This window comes from Garra rufa, chromosome 21 (assembly GCF_049309525.1).
Source record: "Garra rufa chromosome 21, GarRuf1.0, whole genome shotgun sequence".
NCBI classification, from domain to species: domain Eukaryota; kingdom Metazoa; phylum Chordata; class Actinopteri; order Cypriniformes; family Cyprinidae; genus Garra; species Garra rufa.
In genome coordinates, this window is record NC_133381.1 from 16,081,313 (window position 1) to 16,089,527 (window position 8,215).

Genomic DNA, 8,215 nt, shown 5'->3' on the forward strand with positions numbered 1-8,215 from the left:
TTTGGCTAATTGCTTAATGTTAATTAATCTTAACATCAAAACCAGTCAACATTAAACAACATTGAATGTTCCACTCCAGTGCCAAAACTTTCACACAGATGCCAGCCCTAGACTAGCTATTGTAACCCACATGACAAAAAATATTTTCTGGTATTTTCTGGTTCAAATTTATGGTAAATATGTTGTAAAAATCAAACTGAAAATATATTTGGTATACAAACATACATTACAAAATGAACTTCAAGAGGCAAGAAAATACATTTCCAATCTTAAAAATATATTTTGGACAATATAATTATATTTAGGACAAATAATTCAATGGATACACTACCAGTTAAAAGTTTTTGAACAGTACGATGTTTTTCAAAGAATTATCTTCTGCTCACCAAGCCTGCATTTATTTAATTCAAAGTACAGCGAAAACAGAAAAAAAATTGAAACATTTTTACTGTTTAAAATAACTCTTTTAAATGTAATTTATTCCTGAGATTAAAGCAAAATTTTCAGCATCATTAGTCCAGTCTTCATTCTCACGTGATCCTTCCGAAATCATTCTAATTTGCTGATTTGCTGTTCAAGAAACAATTATTATTATTATCAACATTTAAAACAGTTGAAATTATAGAAATTAATACTTTTATTTAGCAAGGATACAAGGATAATAATTGATCAAAAGTGATGACAAAGATATTTATAATGTTACAGAATATTTCTATTCCAGATAAATGCTGTTAATCAGATAAATGCTGAATGTAAGAAACCGTAAAAAAATTCAACTCAGCTTTTTTCAACATAATAATAATAATAAAAAATGTTTTTGAGTAGCAAATCAGAATATTTAAATGATTTCTGAAGACTGGAGTAATGATGCTAAAAATTCAGCTTTGAAACCACAGGAATAAATTACATTTTAAATGATATTCAAATAGAAAGCAGTTGTTTTAAATAGTAAAAATATTTCATCATTTTACTGTTTTTGCTGTGAGCAGAAGAGACTTCTTTAAAAAACAAAAAATCTTACTGTTCATATATATATATATATGCAGGGGTGCACATAAGTTTTTAGGTCTGGTTCTCATGAGAGCACCTGAAGATTTGGTTTGGTACTCACACTGTGACTCATTAAATATAACTACAGAAATAAATAATATTATTGCACTTTATTTACTTCATTTTTTATAATAAAATAAAAGAATAATTAAAGTGTGATAATACTATTATACTTTAACATATTTGCACAAAAGTTTTGCACTATTTTACAGTTGTTGACTAAAAAATTATTGCGAAATAACAGCATTTATATTTTTTCTTCTCGCGATGATGACCAATGTTGGTAGGTTTATGTATATTGCAGACACCACAGGCATTATTTTAATTGAAAGAGATAGATGTCTTTCTTGAGCAAAGTAGCATGGAGAGCCGCTTCTGGGGCGCTTGCAGTTCCATTGCAGTTTTGAATCAAGACAAAAATAAAAATGTACCATTGAGTAAACTTTCTGATAGCATGCTGTCAGAGGATCAATTGTCAGCCCAAAATCACCAGAATTCACAAATCACAATCAGACAGACAGAAAAACTAAACAAGACTCAAAAGCGAAGGTCTTACTGTAAAAAATGGAACAAAGAAATAGTTCAGATGCAAGAGGTTTATGACAAAAAACAGACTGTACGTAAAGTCTGATTATAAAACAAGTAGTGAATACAGACAAAGACATAACCAACTCCAAGCCATGAAAAAAAACTATTGGAATAATATTGCTTATAGAGAAGAACACAAACAAGCAATGAAAAACAACTATAAAAATCTTACACAATATTACAGTTAGTCGATAAGTCTAAAAAAGTGATTGTGTGTTAACAACTATCAGTTAATTGTCAGTATGCAAATGAGCAGTCTGAACCTGAATTTATTTACACAGTGCTTTTTTATTTTGGTCATGCATGCGTACCACTTTTGTGCACCCCTGTGTGTGTATATATGCATATGAGAACATATGATAATATACTGAAAACATATTGTAAACATGTAAACAACTTCTAAGACTAAATTGTGTGGATTCTGGTTGGTCCAGGAAGGAGGCTGTGACTAGAACCCTTTTGATTTCTCAGGACTGAATCCTTCTAATCCCTGCGTTGTAATATCACAATATTTAATGCACACTGATTATGTCTCTTGTAGAGTCTTAGATTGCAAAAGCATTTTACTCATTGCTAAATCTTGTGGACTATTATGGACAAGGAAGCAGAAGATGGTTTCTGAGCTACTTTTTTCCACTCAAACACAATAAAAGCTATAAGAAATGAATTAGCTGAAGGCAACACTTGCATTTGAAACATTATCTCTTTTTCCTTGAGGCACAGAGCTAAGTTTGGAGGTACCGGCAGTGTATAAATGCCTGGAAATTGCAGCTAGCTAAGCCGTAATGTTAACCCTAATGCCTAGCGTAATGCAAGCTAAAACCCACAATAAATCTGAATATACCTGTCAGCTTATATTGTCAAGCTGCAGCCTAAAAAAGGAAAAACTGACATTATCCACTGTGCAAACAAAACTGGGCTGGGGTTTTTCATTCTGCTGGGGCTTATTTTTGTGACGCATCCTTACAAACACACACACACACACACACACACAAAATCAGCACAAAGCATTTTTGTAAGATACACTGTCTGAAATGTAATATCAAATGGGTTGTTTTTCAAAAAATGTGTCAAAACTTAAAAGAAGTGTTAAATGGAAAGGGAAGAGACATATTCACCTAGGCATATATGTGATTTCTTGTGAAATACACAAAATAAACATCTGTTCAGATTGTTGATCTGGTGTCAGGCCCCAACTCATCTGTCTGTCACATAAAGACATGAGTAATTTGTTTGTATGATAAAGGGCTTCTGGTACAATCCATTATTTTTCCCAGTGGTGCATTCCCAATGGTAAAAGCTTCCACATTTCATGATTTAGTAATGCAGAGTTGTAACATAATCAACTTACAGGACTGAGTGATCATAACCTTGCAGGCAGATCATATCATTCTTAGACAAAAGAAAAATATCCAATAATCTTTTTTTGGACAGAATAATAAAATCATCCTCCACTATCCTTGTCAGTGTCTGGAAAAAGGGTTGTCTTATCTATAATAGTGAGATTCAAACACAAGTCACTTATTCCCATATTTTTATATACTATTCTGAATGAATTTTTCACCATTTCACATTAATATCTGAAGCAGCAAGATTTTATTCAGACTTGTCTAAACAGATTTTAATGGCTGAATTGAATGTGACTATGTCTTATTTTACTGTTATATATTTTTAGGTTTTCTGAAACATAAATGTTTACTCTTCTGTTCTGTATCTTCGTAATGTCATATCCATGGGTGGAACATCAATAAATCTCTTTTATGGGCAATTGGGGTGATACCAAATGTTGTAAAAGGGAAAGCAGAGATTTAGAGGGAGAAGTCAAGAGAGAAGAGAGGATAGATGAGTTTAATATGAATTTTCCTGGAACGGTACACTTGGCTCATGCTAGAAGCTTTTCACTTGTGCATCTGTTTGTCTGTATTTCTTCACTACACCTAAAATTGTTTTGATGCTGATTAGTTTTTTTTTGTAAATATGTCCAATATGAAAATATTAGCTGTTGTAATTTATTTTCAAGTTTATATTAAATTTTATGTCTCTTAGCACTTTATCTAATGGCCTGAAATTATGTTTTTAATTTATTTTTTATAGTACAGATATGTCTCAGGCATTTTTATCTGTCCACAGGTTGTTGTTTACATCAGCAAGTTTTTCAATTAGCGATGCACACTACTTCAAAAAGTAATGTTTCTTGGCAGCAAAATACTACAAGGTAGCCACTTAATTTTTTTCAATGCAAAAGTAAGCCTATAAGAGAGGCTTTCGGATCATTATCCGCTATAGGGAAATAACGAAAAGAATAACAACGTGCAGTAAATGGTAAAACTGTTTGCCTTACAAACCAGTGTGTCCATAATTAAGATAATACATTAAAATAATATGGTAAAACACAACTATTTGCAATATCAAAAAGCAAAACGAGCAGTTTTGTACAGCTAAAAATAGCTGGATGTGGATGAGACCAGAAGTCAGGCCCATAAAATTTACAAATTCACCCACTTTTACGGGAAAATTAAGGTGGATAGGTTATGTGCAATTTAGAGGGATAGATGACATTTCTGAGATTTCAAAAACTGAACATCACCAGTTGTAATCTTCACATGGACTATTTTTTAAGGTATCTAAATACTTAATCAAAAATCATATAAAAAATCTAAAAATTCATCAACATATTAACATTACACTGTTGTTGGTCTCTGAACATGACTATAAATTTAATACACGATTCTTATCTGATTGGTCAGTCGCGGTATTTAGTGGTCAAACTGACCGTTCATCAAGGCAAACTTAATTGTTGGTGCTACTTTCTTTGGTATCACTGCAAGTTTGCTGCCTTCTTGTTCATAACAACGGAAGATAGTTGGCTAGATCCGTAGTTCAGGTAAAGAATGACAACACTTGGAAGAACATGGAGATTGTAAAAGACACAAAGGGCTTGAAAAAACAGAATTTATCGTGGAAAACGTGTAGCTGGATTGCAGATTAATAATATATAATATTATAATATATAAATTAGTATTTTATATTGTTGTATTGTTCGTTTTATTGTTAGGTCTATATATTCGAGGGCGGTCCCTGAAAAAAATTGGATTTGGCGGGGTTCCCCAAATATAACGTTTTTGGGGTCGTTTCAAGCCGCAGCAACTGTTAACGTAGCCTAATGCAAGGAAAAAACGCAGACTTTGCAACACTGTTTAAAATATTATTTAAAGTCATGGCATTCTCTACATTACTGGGATTGGCTGATTACTCTGTCGATATTATAATGCCCGCCTGTTTGTCATATACTCATCGCTATGATTGGTTATTTACACAGTCAATCTGTTGATGCCTGCCTCTCTATTCTCTTCCTTACAATTATTGCCCGATTGTCCTGTCAATATCCGCTTTTCTAAAGACATTTACATACTGAGTCAAACGTCAATTTTAATAATGTTTTTCATGTGTGAATCGAAGTAAACAAAATTATTTGTGAGGGACGTTTATTGTCTTATTATTTATTTATTGTTTATTGTCCTTGTCTCGGTTAGGGTGCAGCTCCATGATTGTGGCCATCACCTGGAATCCTTACAAATTTAGTTTACGAGTGCAAATTTTTTATATAATTCTTACGTCATACAAAGGTAAGCATTTTTGGCTTGAGGTCTGTGATGGAGACTCAAGAACAAGACTCTTAAAGGAGAAGTCCACTTCCAAAACAAAAATTTACAGATATTTTACTCACCCTGTGTCATCCAAGATGTTTGTCTTTTTTTCTTATATCCTAAAGAAATTATGCTTTTTGAGAAACATTTCAGGATTTCTGTCCATATAGTGGACTTCTATGGTGCCCGTGAGTTTGAGCTTCCAAAATGCAGTTTCAGTGCAGCTTCAAAGGGCTCTAACATTTTTTGGTTCCCAGAACGTTCCCTATTGGTTAGCCAGGAAAGTTTTCTGTACGTAAATAGAACGTTATCTTTAGGTTAGGGGAACGTTCTGGGAACGTTCAGCGCGTGCTGGGGAAGCTTGTGCAGATCAGAGGCACGCAGTAAAGAAATAAACCCAGTGTTTATAATATGATTTTCAGACTCTTAACCTTGTCTTATTTTTAACTATAAAATTAAAATTATATTATCATTATAATGCGATTTGACCACTTTGATGTAAAAATAAAAGTTCAAAATAACCTGCAGGGAACATTCTGGGAAGGTTCTTTTTAGGTTATAAAATTAAACCTAAAAATAACCTGCAGGGAATGTTCTGGGAATGTTTTCTGTAGGTTATAAAAATTAAACCTAAAAATAACCTGCAGGAAATGTTCTGGGAACGTTCTCTGTAGGTTAAAAAAATAAATCTAAAAATAACCTGCAGGGAACGTTCTGGGAACGTTCTTTATAGGTTATTTAAGAGAACCTACAGGAAACGTTCCTAGAACGTTCTCATTTGGTTCCCAAAAAAATAACTAAATGGGAACCATATGGGAACGTTAGGGGAAGGTTCTGTGTTTGCTGGGTTTTTATATACTTTTTAACCTGGAATGCTGGTCTTGTCTAGCTCTCCGTGAACTATGTGTATTCCAGTTCAAGACAGTTAGGTTAGGCCGAAAAACTCCCATCTCATTTCTCCTCCATGTTCAAAATTGTCCTACATTGTTGCAGAAGTACCGCAGTGTTTACAAAGTGAACGTGCACAGATCAAACGCCCTTTACAAAAAAAGGTGAAACAGTGATGTAGGACGATTTTAAAATTGGAGAAGAAAATGAGTTGGGAGTTTTTCAAACCTAACTGTCTTGAACCGAAGTGTTCACGCAGAGCTAGACAAGATGGGCATTTGGGTTAAAAAGTATATAAACTGTCAATTTTCTTTAGAAAATAACAGATTGTTTCGCTAGATAAGACCCTTCTTCCTCAGCTGGGATCATTTAGAGCCCTTTGAAGCTTCGCTGAATTTGCATTTTGAAAGTTCAAACTTGGGGGCACTATAGAAGTCCACTATATGGAGAGAAATCGTGAAATGTTTTCCTCAAAAAACAATTTCTTTGCGACTGAAGAAAGAAAGACAAGGGGGTGCGCCAATTATCTGTACATTTTTGTTCTAGAAGTGAACTTCTTTAATTAGACTACCCCTGGACTACTTAAAAAGAATTAATACTAAGAACTAATAGACGCGCTAAAATTGAAACTAATGTAAGCCGTTGAAATTCTTAAGTTGTTACTGAAAGCATTAAATTAACATGCTACTTCTGAATTTCCCTTAAAAATCATGTAGTAAAACACATACATGAAATATGTTTGTTTTTGTATCACTACAATTATGTAATGTTAGCTGTGAATGTGAATATTAACTTTAACCGTATGAACTTTAATCAGAGCTTTACAAAACATCCGAATACTCGCTTTAGAAAATGTCTGAGCTGACTGGCTCACTCTGCCTCCATCTTCTGGTCACCAAAGGAACAGTGGAAAACTTTGAGCTCTTGTTTTAGAAGGTGCTTGTACATCTTTCAAGACTGTACTTTTCAGCTAAAGATTATAATAACATAACACCTATAAATGGCTTATCAATCCTAATGTTTGAAAACGATTGAGAGTTCCTTTAAAAATGTAGGCATAGTTCCTGAAATAATACATTTATCCCAAAGAGGGTGCCATTGCTCAATTAGTTTTTATATTTCTTTGACTGTCATATAAAATAATGCATGTATGCAGATATTCTCATGCGTGTATTTCTGTGGTATTTATTAATAGTTTTGTTTTGAACTGTATCAGGATGATTCCTGTCAATCTTCCCATTAGAGTCCTTACGATTCAATTGTATTTCTATTTGAACTTAATCAGGTTATATACGTACTTCAATGTATTATTGGTAGGCAGTTTAGTTTTTATCTCTGGCCATGTGCTATGGGAAAGTGTATTGGAGGTCAGAGTATTAATATCATGGAAGTATTTATAGGTTTGTTTACTGAGCGACTAGACAGTCCAAATTAAAAGTACATAAGAGCATTGCTCTCTCTCTCTCTCTCTATCTCTCTCTCTCTCTCTCTCTCACACACACACACACACACACACACACACACACACACACACACACACACACACACACACACACCCTCTCTCTCTCACATACTCATTCACTCACCGTTTGTATGCCTGTTATTTTCCAGTGATCTAAATGGAACATGCCAATAGCAATGTATTGCATGCAACAACATTACAAGGTATTTTTGTTGCTAACAGCACACACATCAGCATTTACAGCTGGTACATATTAGGACTGGTAAATAAATCCCACAAAAATATAATTCAAAAAAAGAAAAAGCTGGATAGAAAACTGGTTTTAGTTTGTCTTATAAGGCAAATAATCAAATAGATTTACAGACTAAACACTTAGTGAAAAGTTCAAATACGATCCCCATGTTCCACTAATTCATCAGATTTCATTTGGCTTGATGCATCTTTAAAAATGAAGCTGTTATATTAAATTCTAATTATTTGCAGGGTTATTAAACAAGTCTTTAAGGTTTCTCCACAATGTAGACAAAACCTGACCCACACACACATTTATCTGAGTCCGTTCCAGAAAAAATGATGAAGA